The sequence below is a fragment of the Protopterus annectens genome, chromosome 13.part0 (genome assembly GCF_019279795.1).
Source record: "Protopterus annectens isolate FY-2018-M chromosome 13.part0, PAN1.0, whole genome shotgun sequence".
In the NCBI taxonomy this organism is placed as follows: domain Eukaryota; kingdom Metazoa; phylum Chordata; order Ceratodontiformes; family Protopteridae; genus Protopterus; species Protopterus annectens.
Window position 1 is genome coordinate 324,419,645 of NC_056747.1, and position 21,122 is coordinate 324,440,766.

At 37.7% G+C, this 21,122-nt stretch overlaps 1 long non-coding RNA gene across 2 annotated transcripts in view; it reads left to right on the forward strand.

The window, feature by feature from the left end:
• The window catches only part of LOC122787294, a 620,810-nt gene that overhangs the window by 264,468 nt on the left and 335,220 nt on the right, over positions 1–21,122 (forward strand). For both annotated transcript variants that reach the window (XR_006362560.1, XR_006362561.1), the window contains exon 3: positions 9,952–10,447. This is a non-coding gene — a long non-coding RNA (uncharacterized LOC122787294). The remainder of the gene's footprint in view (positions 1–9,951; positions 10,448–21,122) is intronic.

Sequence of the window (21,122 nt, forward strand, 5' to 3'; positions counted from 1 at the left end):
TTCCAGTACAGCCCACTCCAACCAAGTAATGAAATGACATATCAGTTCACCAAGCAAAGTGTTTTATCATATTATGAATAATCTTGGCAGGGGGAAGGGAGAAATGAGAAAGAGAAAGTCATAACTATTTAATGTATGAGTGGAAAGAACTCTAAAATCCTGCCTACTGTGTGAGTGCTAATAACATAGGTTAACTCTTTGCTTACAAGCTCCTCCAGCAGGTATTTCTTATTCTCAGCATCACTCTGCATAGTCCTCTAAGGTAGAAAATAATGCCTTGCATTGCATTTTAATATTTTAAAAAATTGTTTTTATTGAACCCAAGTCCAATGTTGAGGACAGACGCCACTCCCTATCCTGTTTCTTGCCAACTTTTCTTGACAAGCAAACAAATGCTGTTTCTCTCCCTCCAAAATCCTGTCCAGCCAAGCACACAATACATATCCATTATCCCACAGCTGAGAATGAAAAACATACTGCAAACAATGTGCAGAAGCGCTGAAAGCAGGAGCCCCATTGTGTCTGATCAGGAGGGGCTAAAATCCATGTCTGGGGCCCATGAATAGAACAATTGTGTCTGAGTCCTCATGCTTTCTTTTTGCCTGTCTATCTCTGTCTCACTGACATCCTTAACCCATCCCCCTTACCAGTCTGTTACCCAGTCAGGGATTTCAAATATTGAAAACTTTACTTGGACAATATATACCTAAAAAGGATTTGATTTTCAATAAGACCCCCCATACACCATTATGACAAGCAAAACAACAAAAGGCCGCATAACTGAATTTCCATCAGAAATTTATTGTAACCCTCAGTCTTAACCATTTCATTGCTGATTGACACTGTGTGCCGCATTTTTTTTTTTTGTTAATAAATATCTTGTTGAGGACTTTATCATTAAGAGTGTCGTAGCTTTTTGCTGACGGAATTTGGTTAGACCTGAGGTAAAATAAAATAGACTTATTTATTCATTGAAAGACTTAGAAATGTATTTTGATCTTAAAAGTTCTTTTTCAAGAATGAGTCATAATGTTGTCACTGTTTGAAATATGCCTATCTGTTATTATTAGCTAGTCTGAAATTAAATCTGAAGGAAGTCCCTTGTAATCAGTGCTGTTAAACAGTTATCAAAAGGAAGTAAATAAATAAATACTACCAGATGCAACTGCAAAAGAGAAAAGGGAAAAACAAAGAACTTCACTTTGTATGACTTTTTGAGCAGGAAATATACATCAAGTAGTTGCAATAGCGTCTTCAAGTTGAAGCTGTATTTGATTATATAAATTTCACAGATCTGTTCTCCTGATTGGGGGTGGCTATGAGGGTGTTGACTACAACATCAAATAAACTACCCCCTTCTTTGAGAAAAATGTCTTCACATTGTGCAGGAATTAATTATGTGACTTATGTCTCAACTGATTATTTTCAATATTTTAATTTTAGATTAAAGACAAATATATTTAAGTGTTTAATGCACAATGTTTTTTATTTATTGTATTTCTATTACTCAGTTTTGTGTGAGTTCTCTGTTTATGCCTTGTAATATGCATGGGTATTCATTATTAATATTTTCCTGCTTGTTATTATGAACTATGAGATTTTCTACATCTGCCTGTATGAGGACTGCATACATTTAAAAATGGCACTTCTAGCCACCCCCTTACCACCACTCTCTCAATACAGCCACACACCACAAACTACTCTTCAATATCAATTTCAGTCATTAGTGCAAGTCCCTTCTGCAATCTATGAGTATTTAATGCAAGAAGTGAACATGGTATTGTATGTCTTCAGCATCTTCTTTTTGCTTATTACATTCCTATCTTGATATCATGCAAAACTGTGGTTTTGCCTCTCCTTCGCTTCAGGGAAATGCTTCCTGCACAGAGCAGAGCTGCTCCCTTTTTTATGGTACTTCTAGAAGGAGAGCTCTAAATCCTGTGTAAGCATACCTTACCATCATCGAAGGCTGGTTAATTTAAACCTTTCAGTCATCAGACTTCAGAATCTTGAAGGTGCAAGAGTCAGTGAAAGTCCATTTAATGTAGGGACTTGGCATCTGAATACATGATAATAGGCTACAAATTTTTTATTGTGTCTGTCCTATACTGACAGTAATGTGCCTCAGTGTTTATAATCCTGTGTTGTCAGTGTTGCCATCTACAGTTTGACTGACAGTGACATCACAAGATTCTGTAAATGTGCGGAAAACAATATCATTATGGGTCAAACAGGCGTATCCATGCTTCCAGTATGCTACCAGCTGTGTGCATCTTTTATGCCTAAATTTAAAATATCCACTTGTGCTCATGTACAAGTGTGTACAAGGTTTATAACTGTTTCTGTTTTAGTTTTTTTTTTTTTTTTTTGCAGTGCACTAGAAGAAAATGTAATTAAGATACCATCATATACAGCATGTCAAGGGCATGGAAAAAAAAAAAAGAATCCCACTGGACACAGTTAAATGGAAGTTGAAAATAATCAAATGCTCCATAACTTTTTTTAGCTAATGCAAGCCATAGAGGATCATTTGGATATAGTTTTTGAGTAATACATAATAATTGAAGTCACAAACATAAAACAAGCCAGCAGAAATTTAATGTCATTGTCGTATCCTGACTTTTACTAATATAGCAAACATAATGGCTTTGCTTGGGAGCAAGCCCCATTCCCTACTTGTCTAAATATACTAACTTAGAGTCCAACCTCAAGGTTAAGTGAAACATTTTGTTACACCCTAAGGTTATTGATTTCAGCAAGGCAGACCTGCAATATGTGATTAAGTTGAAGTCATTGAATAGAGTTCAGGTAATTCCATTCTGAACAAAATATCCATTTCTGAGAAGCTTTCCGCAACTTTGTAAGTGGACATAAGATAGACTTTGTTACTGCCACCTCAAACAGTGACATAGGAGAGTCCATTCTGCCATAACGTACTTCAGTAAAAATTTCCAGATATGTAATCTGCTTTGCAGTATTTTTTTAAAAAACTTTTCCCAGTATTAATCAGTAATATGTAAAATATGCCACTTGTGAGCTTAAGTCTAAGGATGACAGTAATGCATAAGTGATGGTGAAGAAGAACACAATATCTGTTGCAACAAGTTGAACAATACCAAAGTGTTGTGTGTAGTTACACCTGTAGTCCTCAAAAAATGACAGCATCATTATAGTCTGTAGTCAGAGTGGGTACCTCCCTACCCAAAAGACAGTGGGAATGTCAGTTTCAGTCGCTCCTAATGAGGCAAAGTGGGGCAATAACTGGTAAATGCAATACAATATACACTTTCAGTGTGACAGCAACTGTGTTAGTGATCCTGCCTTGCATGCAACATGCCTAACCCCGAAGCACACACACACACACACACACACACACACACACACACACACACACACACACTATGACAGAGTCACATGGCATCTGCTAACACACCCCACACACACACACACACAGTCAGATAAGCATGCACACACACCTTTATGTAGCTAAGCAGCTGCTCATGTGGTATGTAAATATCAGGAAGGGGGTGACATGGGTGGTTTGCTAAGTCCTACTTACAGCTATGCTCTAATGTGGAGAGCAGGTGACGCACACCAAGGTTATGCTGCAGATAATCAGTCACTTTCATCTGTCAGCCTTTTCTTTAATTTTGTTAACTGGGTTAACCCATTAAGTACAAGCACATCTTTTTAGGGGTGACTCAGGAGCTCTTCCTGGTTAAGTGCCTTCTTACCCCATTCCCTTTGAGCATACAGTTATTGTAAAGTAATTTCCTTTGCTCTGATCTCCTAAACTGACAAAAAAAAAAAACGTGGTTCTACTGAAAAGGCTTCAACTTGTTACATAATATATTCTTAATACTGCTGCAGCTGGACTTGGACTCTGCATGTAGTCTCCACCTCTAAAGTCTGTATCCCTTCAAAAGCTGCACTGTTTGCTTATATTTATTTTGCATGTGGTGTGGCTACAAATTAGTGTTCTTTAACAGGATGCTTCAGACTTTCTCTTGTTGTTTGATTATATATTCACAGATATTTATTCACAGCTGCAGGTTCGTATCATTCTTAGAGAAGAAACCCTTACAGTCATATTTCCATTTTTTTGGTCTACTACTGTTCAAAAAGTGTTGCTCTTCCATCTCTGGAGCCAGCAAGAATATGTGAGAAAAGACAATAGTGCTAAATGGCTCCTATCACTCTCTTCAATCCGCTTTCCATTGGCTCCCAATGGAGTCTACCGCAGAACTCCCCTTGTGTCATTTTCCTGAGATAGTTGCACTTCCATGCTATTTTGCTCCTTTATTCCTATGCTCTCCGATGATCCTCCTGCATGTATCAAGTTTAATTCCTCTTCTACCTTGTACAAAGGAAGTTACAGACCTATTCTCTGTAGGTGTATAACACTAACTGCAGTCTTGTGTTCTATAGCCCATTCAGAAGCCAAGTTATTTTTCTTGCATTGTGAGTTGGTATACCTTCCTGATACTTAACAATGGTCAGTGGCAGGTATAGGTAGCTGGTTAAGAGGAATGTGTCCAGCCCCTTTTAATAAGAACAATGTCTGCTGTTGGAGTATTAATAAAATCTATGGCTCAGAATACTATGTATCAGAGTCCTGTCATAGTAAATATTCAGGTAAAGATGTTATCAGAATAAAATATCTCCTTTTAAATTAATTATTAATACACTCCTGCAAACTATGGAAAGCCAATACTGTCTGAATTTGCTGTGTTGTAAATTTAATAATGGAGGTCCCCACTTGGATGCAATGAACAATTTACTTTCAAAACCCAATCAGTGATGTACCAAAATTTACAATCTCACGAATTATTGTTTCAGATTTACTTTTGTAGGTGTAGGTGTGAGTAACTAATCCTGTTTGAAAGACATTATGTTGACCTAGAAAAACATTTAGATTCCAGGTCAAATTACTATTCTTCTGTATTTTCTTGAGCCTATTGCTGGAAAACAATTATAGTGCCAAACAGCTACTTCATTCTTTGCGTTTTGCTGATCTGTTGTGAAGCCGCTCATAAAATACTGCAGTAATTCCCTTCATTTTCTGTCTGCTTTGCAGTACAGCAACCTTTGGTCAGTTTGGTGGTCATTTTTAAAGAAACACCTCCGCTAACATTGCCTGTTGTGTAAATATCTTTTCACTATGATTTCCTGCTAACACAGGGCTGTGACATGTTACTAGGATCTGTGCATTATCAGATGCCACTGTCTGCAGCTCATGAAACCCTGAAGTGGCAGTCGGGATAACAGAAAAATTCCCATGGTACTACTGCCCTATAAGGTATGCTTAGACTTAAATAGGTATAAGGTCTTCTTGCTTGTACAGATTTCTCGCTCCTGCCTTGTGGTTGCCCATATTCTTGTCCACTGGCTAATCCAGATGGGAAATGCTTTCATAAATAAATACTGCACACTGCAGAATAGTACATACAGTTGGCAGTGTGTGTGTGTGTGTGGGGGGGGCTTTGCATTTATTAAAATAAGTGGGAGTTCTACTCTAGACATGTTCTTCTTAGGTATACTGTTTTGTTGTCTAAGCCACTTGCATTCCTCCAGGTGAGGTAATAGGTGATGTGGATTACATTTGCCAAACTTTTTTTTTTTTTTTTGCTGCCCCCACCTGACTCTTGCACTTCCTTCAGCAGCCTCCCCTGGTTTCCTTGTTCACCCAATCCCAGATCCCCCTGTAGCTATTTAACTGGTACCTCTCCTGGATATAATTCTTTGCCAGGTGAGACTCCTGACTTCTTAGGAAATCGACCATTACTGCAATTCAAGGTTAGTCCTGGGAAGCTTGGGATCCCGTGGGGAGTTGCAAGCATGGAGATGGGAGCCATCATGTGTTCACCATTTGATCATGATCTGTATCTGTGAAAGCAACTAGTGCAATTGTCCTGAGATGATTTGTTAGGCTTCAGGTCTTCATCAGAGGTCACACAGGCTAGATTACTCAAACCTTCCCTAACCACAGGAGAGATGGCCATTGGCTGCTTCATCCTAATCCTCCACTGGGCCATCCCTACTAGTGTTCCAAGTACATTCCAGAATTCAGGTGTCCAGCACTTCTGACAGATGCCTTACCTTTGCACCACTAGTGTGGTTGCATCTTTGCTCACAATGGGATTAGCAGATCATATTTGGTTGAATTCTTGTTTTGTAGCTTAAGTCAGCTTGATTTTATTCATATCATAAAGATTTGAGGTACATAAGTTTCCCTTTACCACTAATATTGAGTGACCTCAAAGTCAGTGATTCAGAAATGCAGTGTATAAGGGACATAACCACCAATGCAGGGTGCAGGGGAGCTCGCCTCCTACAAAACTGCTTTTTGTGTTTTAGTTAAAATTAACATTTTCCATTGTTAACTTTCTTTCAGTTATTTTTCACAATCTGACTAAAGCTGGGTTAATAAACTGTTGTGAATCCTGTGGCAACAACTAGCCACTCCTGTTTGACCAAGCTTAATTTAGTTAAGGAGAAAGAAGGTTGATCTGTAACAGGCTGTGGTGTCAGCTCTTGAATTACAGTGCAGGTTATCTCTGGATGTTGCTCTCAAATGGACACAGGTGGGACAGGATCCAGCTCTATACTGCAGCCTGTCTAGTTCAGAAGTGTTTACAGCAGTTTGTTTAGAATATACCAGTAGCAAGCCGACATTAACAAGGGGACTGATGGAGCTGTCTCCAGGCCCACATGTGTGAAGTAGGCCCTGCTGGTTCTAGTCCCAGTTTGGTCTGATATCCTGTGCTGTTGTCACAGCACATAAATAGAACCCTTATAATTTTCAGCTCCAGGTCCATGATGCCCGTAATCCAGCAATGACCAGCATTACTCCTCTAGAAGGTCCCTCACTCCAAGCATGGTCCTAACATTGTCTCCAAAGAAAGCTGAAGTATCATCAGATGCCATAGATATCCTTCTGATGATCTGCCCTCTTACAGGTCTGATGCTGATTAACCCATATGTCAGAGAGAAATAAATTAATTTACCATGCCTAAAAGTCAACTAAAAGAACACATTTTAAATCTGAAAAAAAAAACTGCCCTCAGATTACAGTGTTATTTTTTATTTAGTTAGTTTTATTGTGCATAGGTACTTTTGAGTAAGTGATGTAAAATATATACAATTTTTTATATATATATATATATATATATATATATCTATATATATATATATATATATATATATATATATATATATATATATATATATATATACACACTGACCCAATGAACCTCAGGTCATCAAAATTTAGTCAGCTGAAACGATCACTGTGAAATGCAGCATTTCTCCAGTTTACTAAAATGTCCATTTTAGGAGCTATAAAGTGTATTTTCTTCATGGAACCCCCTCTCCCCTTTAATCCACTGCACCTTTTCAAGAACTATGCCATTTGCAAAGTCATTTCACCACTAAGAAAGTAAGTTATATCTAGTACCATCTTTGTTTTTATGTAAAAGCTGTCATGCCCAGTAGATTGCTGAAATCCTAGGCTTCTAACTGCTCATTTTGGCAAACCCTGGTGCACTGCAGTTGTATACAAATTATCCAAGGATTTTGTGGGAAGCTGGCACAGCAGTGCAAAGATACATCATCCAGCCATAAAATTCATGGTCTGGATTTTTTTTATTAAAACAAGTTAAATTAAAATACATTTTTGCTTTTAATACAGTTTGACATAGTTTGATTAGTTTTCCCAAATGTTGCCAAGTTATTTTCACTGTTATAAAGTGGATTGTTTCCTGTCATGCTTCATATTCCTGAGCTGCCTCAGTTTTAGATGGGAGCAAAGTTGGCTGATGGGGAAAAAAAAAACTGTCCAAGAACTACCAGTCCTTTTCCAGGGCAAAGAGACCATGGATTTGGGTGACTTTAGTGCTCTGCATAGCAATGACCCTTGTTAAATGCCAAGGCAGTCCATGTGCCTGAATCACTGTCTGGGGAGAAAATTCTCAAATGTTCCATTCCTGGAGTGAGACTGGAAATGTAAAGTGTTAACTCCTCTACATGATGTTCTCTATAGACTTGGAGAGGTATTAGTTCTGTTTAATGTGTTCCAGTACATCTGCCAATCATAGTGGTCAGTTAATGCCTCTGACTTTGGGGGAGGGGGGTGAGAGGAGTTAGAATATCCAGTGAGGACAGAAATACTGAGAAGCAGCAGATGCTTTTGAAAAGATCCAAAACAAGAATGTTAAGTAAAAAAAAAAAGTTGTTGAGAAGAAAGTCTTTGGTGACTGAACCTGTAGCAGTTACTTGCTAGGTTTTCACAAGAGATAGTGACATAGTATCTCACACCTTGTAGAATAACTATTTTAAATCATTTTTGAGGTGTCATTGGTTTCAGCTTTTCCATGCTAAGATAACTGCATCAACACAGTGACATAGTACACAAAGTTTTATATTACATTATCTAAAGCCACATTCTCACCCTGATAAAAAGTACATGACAAAATCTACCACAATTGTTGAAGTCTACTGTACTCCAATGCAAATAATGCTATAAATGAAGTTGCCATACTCATATGTGAACTTGAGAGCAACTTTTTGAGGCCAACAAAATGTTAAATGTGTACTTTACCAACCAAGTCAGATCCTGTTGTTATTATTTAAAAACATTTTGGATTTTTTAGCAGTAGTAATAACTGCAGATTATAACTGTTGCAGCATATACTCAGGGATCCCCAGTTCTTCAGGGTAGTAGAACAAGACAGTTATGCATAAATTTTTACTTATGCAATTCTTAGGGCGTACGTCTGGTGCATTGGCATTATACTGCTGGATAAGAAACCCCCAGCCATTGTCTGGCTCAGGCTGTTGTTTTCTGTACTGTTGTGATGTGTGCTACAACACTGGCATGCTTCTGTTCTTGTGATACAAAAACATCATGTTAAATGTAGCACTTTACTTACAGGTATTTTTAGGAGTTTTCTAAATGATAAAAAAAAAAAAATACTAAAATTGTAGTACGAGTTTTTGTATTTCAACATGCTTTCAGTATTGTACGTTATCATTGTTATGGCCCCTGACTGGTGTATTAGTTGATGTCCTGTACCAATTTAATATACTGCATTGTTGTCTCTCTGAGGTCAGTTGTCATGCTTTAGGTACTGTGATATAGTGTAGGCCTCACACCGGCAGCACTGAGAGATGGATACAACAACTGGTCTATATGCTCCACGAGCTTTCAACTGTGGTCTATGTCTGTACCCTGCAGGGGAAACATGGTCTGGAGACTGCCTACCTACACAGCCAGAAGGCATTTGTAAAACCTTTGTGCCCCAAATCCACTGCACTTGCTAAAATTGCTGATGGGCACAAGAATCTTATGTCTATCTCATCACTAATCCATCCTTTTCTTTTTTTACATTCATACAAGGAATGTAATTTGTCATTTAGAACATGAAGTATGCTTTCAACATTCTATCCAGCCACAGATGCCCACTTTCTCTTGCTGTTGCTGTGTGTCAAATGCTTCATGTTCAGTAAATAAGCTTGGTCCTAAGTAATTATTATGCATCCCTTGTCTCACCAGTTGGTTACACTCATATTGAACTGAATACCCTAGAGTGCAAAAATGGGATCGTAAGAGCCCCAGGTTTGTGGTATTTGACATATTTTGCAGTAACATTTATATTTTATTAGCACGTTTTGGCTTTAGACAATAAAATGTTCTAGACAGACCAGAAGAAAACTCAGATGTTTCTAGAAAACTCAGATGTTTCTATTTTTATGAGATGTGGCTGAGCTTTCAGCAAAAATAAGGGAAACAGGCTTGTTGTATAAATGTATGTATGGACACACAAATATCTAGCTCATAGATATATGTGTGTGTGTTTTTTTTTTTTTTTTTTTTGGTTTTACTGATGTGGCATTTTAAATTCTGCAGCTCTAGGGTACAGATCCTAATTTCTTGCTTCTTTATCATTTCAGAAATTTCAGGAAAAAAAAACAAGTGGAACATACAGATCAACTGATGGAAAGCACACCATGGCAAAAAAAAAAAAAAGTAGAACGAAAGTTTCCAAGTGACAGCAATCGTACTGTCAACTTGTTTACTCAAGATCTTGGTTTAGAAGTTCACCATACATTATTCAACAAATTAGCCAAGTAAACACAGATAAAAAGCAACACAAAATGAGGTACAGCTGTTTCTGGAGATCAGGGGATCATAACAGGACCAAACTTTAATTTTTGCTTGACACGCTCTTGTTTGTGTATCTTCATAATAGCCTTAAAGTTATCAACAGGGCAGAGGCTGGTTACAGTTTACAGCTTCTTCCACATCAGACATTATCGCAGATCTAATTTTCAATGACTGTACAAGGTACCAACTGCAGAATGAGAACAGCTGCAAGAAGTTTTGAAATTTGCTTGCTAGACCCAAACTGCAGAAGGGCAGAAGTGAAACACAAGTCACTCTTTTATGGTAAGCATTTTACTATGTGATTTTACTTAGGATTTGGTTCCAGCAATAACATATCACTGTACAATCACTTTGTGCATCTGCTAACCTACCCTCATAGAAGAACGGCTCTGCTTTGTAAATTGTTGGTGTATCCACATCAAATCTTAAAATGCATTTTTTTTTTAAAGTACCTCACTTATCTGGAGAATGACTTCAAGAAAGTACCATAGAAGTGAAAACATAATATTCTTTCATTTGAGTCTGTCTAAGCCGAAGGCTTTCTCTGTGTTTGTGTGCATGTTTGTAATTTGTTCAAGTAAAGTGTGGAATTAAGACTGCCTGCTACGCTTCCAGAAACTTCTTTTTCTATTCTCTGCGCATACTTTAGTTCTTTTGGTCCACTAGATGACTTGTTGTTTTAGAATAAGAATACTGCCCTTCTCCAAACTCAAATAGTAAATGGCAGAAACATATGAAACCTCATGACTGCATAACAAAAACATATTACATGATTGATGATTTTTTACTGCAATATACTTAATCAGAACTACATTTTATTTTAATTAAAAAGGCTACTTTTATGAATGGCACACAGCTTGACAGGATTTGTGCCATAAATGAACAGTACATTTTCTTGAGGAGGTTACAGCACTTGGCTATATCTTAGGTTTAGTAGCAGCCACTGTGCGTTTTATTATTTATAGCTGGAAGTATTTTGCAAAAAGGGAAACAAATCACCCGGTTATTACTTACTGTTGCAGCTGTTGGACCCGAGCTGCCATCAGGTATTTGGTTCCTTTCACTGCACAGGTATTTTAGTGTATTCAGATCTTTGTTATACTTCCTCAGCTCATTACCCCACAACACTTACAGCCTCTCTCTAGCAAATTATGTTTATGGCATTACCTTTTTAATTTTAAAAGACAAACTTATAAAAGGGTGCATTAAATACATTTCCTGTTTTCAAGTCTACGTGCAAGTACAGTAAAAGTTCATGGCTAACTGGTATTTTTGAGAGCATAGCATGCTTTTACATACAAATGCTTACACAGAGACCCCCCCCCACCCCAACACACACACACACACACACACACACACACACACACACACACACACACACACACACACACACACACACACACATATTTGCACACAGGTATGCCTCAGTGCTTTAATTATCCGTAAGCAGTATATATGGCATTTGACACTTTAGGATGCATATAAAATTTTGCATCAACCGATGAATTATTCCACAAATATATAAAGTTACACCATGTCATATTATACCCCTTATGTATTTCAGAAGCCAGCTGGCTGTGTGTATTTTAATGTTTCTAGTTCTATGTCTATGACATGGCATTCTGTTACTAGTGAGTCTATCTGATAATGTCTCAGGCACATAGGGACACTAACATAAAGGCAGTATGTTACCATTCATCTATACCCTTCTAACTCGTATAATAAATAGTACACTTTCTGTTGGCATCTTCCCAAAACTTCGGTAGAAAAAAAAAAACTTCACCTCCAAATGTTGGATACATCTCAAATATTAAAAAAGAACTTCAGAATGAGTTTCCTGCTGCCTTCCTCCTTTCTAAATTGCTAGAAATGACCCTATCCACCCGAGACCTTTAGTGTTTAACTATATCCAATGTCTTGACTTCAGGAGCACAAAACCTGTACTGAGTTGCTCATACTTAAGAATGTATCTTATAACAGTGTGCAGCAGGACATACTGGTACTGTATTAATGTAGAAGAAAAAATGTTTTAGATCTCTCACCTCCTACTTAAGAAACTAGCTAAGCATGAGTTTAAACAGGAAAGCCTTTAGTGATGCTTGAACCATCTTCTCTGGCAGATCTTTGAGTCCAACTCTCCCATACAATGTCTTTGCCAATCCTTCTTACTGTAGGTCTCCCATATGGCTCACTTTGATGTATATTTCTTATTGCAGTCCTTATAAATGAATTACTACCTGGTCACACTTATCTTAATGCAGCTCTTTACAAGGATGATTTATACTTCCTCAGAACTGATAAGTGCTTACCTGCCATTATCAATCAACTCTGCAGTTATATCTTGCCAGAATAAATTTTACCAAGCTGCTATCACAGCACTATGTTTTGCCAAGAGGGCATTTGATGAGTAGGAAAGAATCTATCAACTGTTTAGTAAAAAAGACGACAAATTAAATTTATGAAAGTCAAGACAATACTTTCAATAAATTAAGTTTATGAAAACAGAATCCACACTATCTGTTATTGCCACAAAACTTAGACCAAAAGCAAGTTTGCATATTCCAAACAATGTTAGTGAAACTATGACTGAAATTCTCCAATAATTGATACATCTGGGGCTCTGATTGCATCATAGTCTGTTCTTTCTACTACATAGATGTCCTTAATACCTGCATGTTTACTCAGTCTGACTCACCCTAAAGCAAATGGTAACATGCCTGTTCCTCCTGCTAGGGCAACTTAGGTCAAATGTTTTTCTTCTCCTCCAGAATGAATACTATTTTCTGACAGTGGATTCTTCATCAGTTACTAACTGTGCCAACACTCATGAGCAAGGTTAGTTGCTTTATGCATCTACTATTGCTCAATCCTGCATAGAGCAATAAAGCTAACTGTAAACCCATTCATTTTCTGAATATGCACTTCAGCTGTTGTTTGAGCTAGTCCCAACTTCTGCTCCACTCTTGCACAGAACATTCAGCTTCTTCAGCCTATCAAAACAGTATGCCTTTTTATATCTCCCAGGTCAGCCTGTCATAGGACTAACTGTTGATTCCAGATAAACATGTCATGGCTCACCAAGTCTGTCCATTGTTCATTAGATAAGCTATTAGTACTGTATATCTACAGCTCATTTCCAGGTCATAACAGAGACTACCTTATACCTATCCCAGGCATTCTTGAATTAATATCAGTATTTTTTCACTATATTACCTCTTCAAAGAGGTTATTCTATTCATCCACCACCCTTTCTGTGAACTTCCTTATTAAGCTCCTGTATTTTCCAGTCATGACCTCTTAATAATATACATCTATATTTTTTCAAATTATTGGATCTACTTGAATGATATGAATTCCTTTGAGGTACTCAGATGGTTGCACCATGTTCCCCTTCCACCTCTTTTCTATAGACTGGGCCTATTAAGTAATTTTAGTCTTTCTTTCCATTGCTTCTGATGACAATAGCATTGCACCATACTGATGCCTTCAACTAACCTGTTTCTACCCTATGGCATTACATTCATGTGGTCTACAAAAATGCAGACAGCACTGGAAATGGTGGTCTTATCAACTCCAGACACCAGTGACAATAACTTCTTGTTTGTACAGACGATAGTTAGATGATCCTTTTTTTCCTTGACATCCCCGTAATCGGGTCCCTATCACATAGTCGCACTTCTGCAAGTCCGAACCTCATATGGTCGACACCATAAGTTCGAATTTGCAGAAGTTCGAGTGTTTCAACTTAAATCTCTGTAAGGGGAGGTTTCCGTTTTGTTCAATGTGGTGCGATCTCGGAGTTGGTATATTTAAGTAGCGGGTGGTGTGGGGGGGCACAGGGGGGCTTTCCCCCCTACTTACAACAGTTTATTTTGTTTTGTTTTCTTTTTTTTTTTTGTTTTTTATTCATAGTCGAAGTTTTTTAACTTCAAATAGGATGGTACGAACATTCCGTGTTTGAAGTTATTAAACGTTGAGTATGTAATATAGACCCCTAGTAATCTACAGTCTGCCTTTACTGCTTTCATAAAATTAGGTCATCGTAGCTATCACCAAGTCTTTTCTTACCTTGTTTATGCTGCTTATCCCTAACTTTATTCTTTTTCTCGGAACTGCTCAACCATGGAAAGTCACTAGAAATTTTGGAAGAGTAAGCAAAAGCATTACAGAATTATTTAGAGTTAAAGCAATCAACAGTGTACAAGACACTAAAAAAGCCAGATAAAAATCAGAAAGAGTAAAGAACATTTCACAGATTGAATGTAACACAGAACAGAGTGCCAGTGTGCAGTAATTTTTCTGGTAACCACTTACAAATGCTAAAACATAGAATATTGAGCCATTACCAAGTTACATTAGTGGGATACTTTCAAGTAGGTCTCAATACAAATAAATGATGAAGCTATTAGCAAATCACGAAAGCACTTACCTGTATTTTTGTTTTGTTTTAATAAATTATACTTTGCTTTCCAGCCTTGCAGGCTCGGTACCTTATTTGTTTTTAGTTACAAATAAAAATACAACCTGGGTACAAAAAATCCATGCCCTGCAGGGCAGATTTGATTGTATAGTCAGTTATCCTACAGCAAGAATCAGTAGGCCTTATACAAATCCTAAAAATACAAAAGACAATTCCAAAAAGAAATAAAAATGGTAATGCCTTGCAGATTACTTCTCTAAACAGCCGTTTTAAAGTTTGGAAAAGATAAAGTGTATTGGCTTAGCAGAAAGAAAGAGCAAATATGATAGCAGAATATGCAGTTCTTAAAGAGTCACATTTGCAGAGGCAGGGGAAGAAACAGGAAAAGATTCCATATTACAGAAGGGGAACCAACAGTTTGGTAATGATGCCTGGTACAGGGTGTTAAGACTGATTAAACTACCCACAAAGTTAAGAGGCACTAATGTTGAAATGATGGCATCACCATTCTAACATCAGGAAAGTACATCCCTACTCCTTTACAAAGCAGATACACAAAATTTGCGCAAAATATTTATGTAGGTGTTGTAAAAACTAAATTGTTGTAAGGAAGGAAAATGTTTGGTTCCCTAATGTGGACAATAAAATAGAAAGTATGACAAACTGTTAAATATGCAAGCAAAGTCAGAAACACCACAGCACAGGTAGTATATAGCATTACCTTTGTGGTAAACATACAGCATGTAGTATATCACTGCATTTAGTGTATTCCTTAAAAGAAGATAATTTAGTTTATTACAAGTAAAGTGAATAACTAATGTAGCTTTGGAGACGGTGTACATCTTCCAGCAGATATTGCTTTATATTGACATTTCCTCTGGCCACTCAGCATTCACCTAACATTTTATTACTGCCACACTATAATCTGATCTTCCTGACTTTGTGAATGGGCTAGAAACTGCTAAAACCGAGAATAAGCATTGCAGCAAGCCTGCCAGTCCTGCTCCTGGAATAAAGCACCATTTGAGGAGCCACAGTGTAGTGCAAGTCATTAGATGTGAATGGAGCTGAAGCTTCACATGCAGTAGCAAGTTAACCATCATATCTACCTTCCCTATAGAACTTCCACTGTGGCTAGCAATCCAGGGGAGAGTTGATCAGACCTTTATCTTGATCCAGTATCCTATTTGCAATAAATGCTTTGATGGAGCACAAAGCTTAAAAAATATCCTGGACAGTTACTGAGGCCTTTTGTTAACGTAGAACGACCTCAGTTTTCATGTAGTTGCATTCTTCTTCCGCACAGCTTTCAGTCAGATTATTCTGTACCATGACTCTGTTTTATCACTCTTACTTCCTGAAATCTAGAGTCCTTCATTTTTATAAGATAGCATCTGTAATTGAATTTAAACTAATTGTGAATCACCCAGTTTAGTTGATTACATGTTCCTAAATGGTTGTCCTCTTCCAGGCCTAAGAGCCTGTCCCTCACCACTTGAGAATAACAGGTTCAAAGCTGTTGTTTCTACTACGAGTTGTCTGTGAAGTGACCTTTGCAGGGCATCAACAATGATCCTGCCTTTTACCAAGAAACTAACTGCACAGGACAGCAAAACCTTTTTTAAGTTTTTGGTCCTAGAATCTAAAACTCATTGCCCTTCTGTATGTCTGTAACATGCCTACCTAGTCTCAGTGCCTTAATTAAAATGTATTACTATGGTGGGGCATACTTGTCATATAACTATATATAATGCCAACTTCTTGGGAATGTTTTACAAGATCTCTAACTATATCCTAGATCATCAGTAAGTGCCATACTGTGATGATATATGTGTTTGTTTGGTAACCTGGTAGGAGGGCTCATTCAAAAACACTTTTCAGCCATGACATAGGCCACTAGTATAACAAATGTGTAAAATATGAAGTATAGAATATGACATATAAAATATAGAATATAACAATATACACTAAACAGAGAGACAGATTCCAAAAGACTTGTTCTAAGTGTAAGTGACTTACTCTGACGTAAGCCTGTCCCAATTCAGAAATACTTGTTCTTGGTGTAAGTGACTTACTTTGATATAACATACCTATAGCTTGCTTACTCTGGGGGCCAGTTTCCAAAAGACCTACTCTCAGTGTAAGTGATTTCATCCGAATAAGTCACTTACACCGAGAGTAAGTCTTTTGGAATCTGGCCCTTGGCATAAGCCTGTTTGTAGACAGACCTTATACCAAAGTTTTTCACTTACACCAAGAACAAGTTTTTTCTGAATTGGAAAAGGCTTACATCACAGTAAGTCACATAAACTAAGAGAAAGTCTTTTGGAATCTGCCCCAGAATATACCAGAGCTTTGAAAGAACCTTTTCTCATGAAAATTTAAAAACTGATTGAAAGGTTTAGCTACATAATTTTGATTATGGCATTTTGACAGAGTTTTGATAAAACTAATATTTGTTAGGTTACTACTATAACGTTGTTGTGTGGTACTGATTGTAACTATGTTTCATTTGAAATAACTTTTATTGCATTTTTTCTACGCAGTAACTGATAAAGGTTCATTTGGATGCATCTACTTATGCATTACATAAATGATTAATTACACAAATAAAAGGGTACAGTTTATCAAAGACCTGTATGGGCAAAGCATATATATCAAATCTGTTATCAGAAAATCACAAATAGCAACCCATTATGTTACAGTATCACAAACAGCAGCCCAAACAGTTCTCTAAAAATCAATTATTATTTAAAAAATATACATCTGAAAACCATATCTAAGCTCCACAGAGATTAAATGCTGGAAATAAATTTGTCTGAATATTTCATTGGTCAACTAAATGGGTACATAAAAGCAGAATTTGGCCAATGTTAGACAAAAAATGTTTTGTCTGCATTGAATCTCCTGGGGTCAAGGAAGTTTAGGTAACAAGTCTGTTGTTTCTGCTAGATATACATTTGTGTGTGCATGTCCTTACATGTATACATACACACACACACACACACACACACACACACACACACACACACACACGCATATATATGTATGTATATATATATATATATATATATATAGCTATATGTATATATATATATATATATATATATAGATATATATATATATATATATATATATATATATATATATATATATATATATATATATATATATATATATATATATATATATATATATATATATATATATATATATATATATATATATATATATATATATATATATATATATATATATATATATATATATATATATATATATATATATATATATATATATATATATATATATATATATATATATATATATATACACACATAGATATAGCTATTTAGGTACACACACATGTATACATATGTATATATATATATATATATATATATATATATATATATATATATATATATATATATATACACATAGATATAGCTATTTAGATACACACACATACAGATTGTTGTTGCTTTGTTTTGATTGAGTTTTTGGAAAGTCGAACATGGTCTCAACCATATGAAGATCGAGTTTCTGAAAAGTCAATCATCTGACATAACCTCCATATATATGTATGTATGTGTGTATATAGATATATATATATATATATATATATATATATATATATATATATATATATATATATATATATATCCATAGGTTCACAGGTAGGTACTAGGCTATCGGCCCTGGGGCCTATATAAGCCTAGCCAAAAAGGTTCTCTGGCTTTCGCCACCCAAGAAAATTATTTTCCTGTGCCCCTGTCAAGCAGTGCCGTAGAAGTGATCCCCTGGGTTAATTTTCTATTTCCCATCCAGTCGTCAAGATTTTTCTTAAGGAGGGCCAATGAGGAGCTTTGCTTGACATGAATGGGTAGTTTGTTCCAGAGTATGGGAAGTCTCTGGGACAGGAATCTATCCCTCCAGCATGTTCTGTTTATTGTGGTGACAAGGTTTAGGTCGCTGGAGCGTGTGGTTCAGAGAGATTGGGATTTCTTTAAGTGTAGCATGTCTCACAGCTCTTGGTTTGACATAGCTTTGTATATTAGGCAGAGATCGCCTCTGAGTAGGTGATATGCGATGGAGTACAACTGGAGTTTTTTGAGATGGTCTGCATATGGCATCAGTTTGAAGCCAGGAATCCTCTTAGTGAGGTATTTCTGTGGCCTTTCCAATTGTTGTAGGTGTCTTGTGAGATACATGCCAAACGGGGCATTGTACTCTATAATGCGTCTGATGAGAGATGAGTAAAGGGGAACAATGACCTCCTTTTTTCTAGAGGAGAACCCTTTTGTGATGAGGTGTGGCATGTAGAAGGATTTCCTGACTACTGTGGTGGTGTGGTTATCAAAGGAGAGACTACTGTCCACCTGTGTCCCAAGGTCTCATCACACTTTCAGTGTTTAGTGAGCTACCGCCTATGTGGTAGATGTTCATCGTGTTACACTGCTGCAGTCATTACACTTGGGTTATCCTGCTGTCAGGCGGTCCCGCAGTCGGCCAGAGTTCCAAAGTCTTGGTCCAGCGTCGGTTGCTATCGCTTCTTCCCTGACGTCACTGCGCCAGGGGTATATAAGATGCATCTGACGCCATTTTCTTCAGTCTTTCTTGCCGCGCGGTGCCCAAAGCAAAAGCACTTCACAAGTGCCGGTTGGCCGACTCCTGAGATTTTCGAAGTCGAATTTCAGATCCGAAGTCTTCAATAAAGCTAAGTACCCCATTGGGGAAACTTTTTCCTTGCCTCAGACCGATGTCAGAAAAAGTTAATAATTGTATTTCTTGTGGGAAGCAAATACCTCATAAGGACTTCCACTCTTACTGTATTCCATGCCTAGGCCCTGACCACGACGTCACTAGTTGTCGGTTTTGTGCTAGATTTAACAAACGCACTATAAAACGACATTTTGATTTTGCTTTGCACTACTTTGGCTGAAGGTTCAACTATACAATGCCGTCGGAACAACCGACGACCGCAATTTTTAAAAAACGCAAAGACAAGGATAAAGACAGGCATCCGAGGTCCAAAACCGATGACGAAGCCTCTTCTAGGCCAGTCCCCGGTTCGCCGGTTCTCAGTGAGGCGCTTTCGCAGCCCCTGATACCCGCTACCTCAGAGCCACAGGCCGCCTCCAACTCCCACGTGGAGACAACTAGGCCTCTGGAAACTCAAGGTATTGGGCCTACAGAAACTAATCCCTCAGATGGGTCCGGAGCTGCTGAGCAGGCATCGGCTTCTAAGGGTGTTTTCAGACCTTCACAACTTACCATTAAAGCAACAACCAAGACAAAAACACCATTAAAGACAAAGAAGCAAGTACAGCATTCTCCTGGACAGTCCTCCATGCCTAAGAAACAGATGCTCAAAATGGCCGAAGACCTCATTACTCTAATCAGGGGTTCCCATCCCCCTCCTGAGAAAAGGCCTAGGCAGGATACAGACTATGATTCCTCTGATCAGGTTTCCATTTCCTCTGATTCCTCTTCAGACCAGAGATACTCTCTACCCCCTAGGAGGACTCTGATGCTGAAGACTCTATCTCTTCAGCCTCTCCTCCTGAGGATTACTCTTTTGGGGAAACTTTACATACCATGAGGGAGCATTTCCATTGGGAAAGTCAGGATTATTCAGAATCCAAGAAAAGGCTCAGGGACTTCCTTTTATTGCCTCAGCACAGGCCCCTGGCTATTTCACCTGTGTTAGATATTGTGAATGATGTGTTCTCTGAATCCAGCTTATCTCCTGATTCTTTGCCCCCTGCACCAGCCAAGCCAGATAGGTATTATAGAGTCCCTGACTCTTACAACTTCCTTTATAAAAACCCTTCTGCTGACCCAGAAACCATTTCCCAGGGTCCCAAATGGGTTAAGGCTTCCATTGCAAAAAATCCAGTCCCCTCTAACAGAGATTCTAGAGCATTGGATCGATGGAGGAAGAAAGTTTACACTTCTGCAACTTTAGCAGTAAGGGATTTAAATTGCCAGTTTCACATGCTTAAGTACCAACAATATTTAATGGCTCAGTTAAAACAGAAAATGCTTGCAAGTTCAGAAGCTCCTGACTATAAAGAAATGCAGGATTTATTGCATGCAGTTGAACAGGTGGGAAAACATACTCTGCAATGTGGTTTTTATTCTTTAGAGGCCTCTTGTAGAGCCGCAGTTACAGGTTCTGTGATTCGAAGACATGCTTGGTTAAAAGAACAGAGTTTACCTGATCATGTTAAGGGAAAATTATTGGATGCTCCTTTACAGCATGATACCTTGTTTGGTGTTAAGGCAGAAGAGATGTTAAAGAAAATGGAGGATAAAGCTAAATCTATGCAAACAGTCAAAGATTTCTTACAGGTACAGCCGCCTCGATTTAGCAGAAATTGGCCTACAAAGAATTGGTCCTTTCCAGTGTCAGACAGGCCACAGAGAGGCAGATACAGACACCCAAGAGGCAGATCTCAACCCCAAGGCTCTAACAGACAATGACAGTGGGGTTCCTCAACCCCAAAAGGAGATGAGGACAAGTCTCAACCT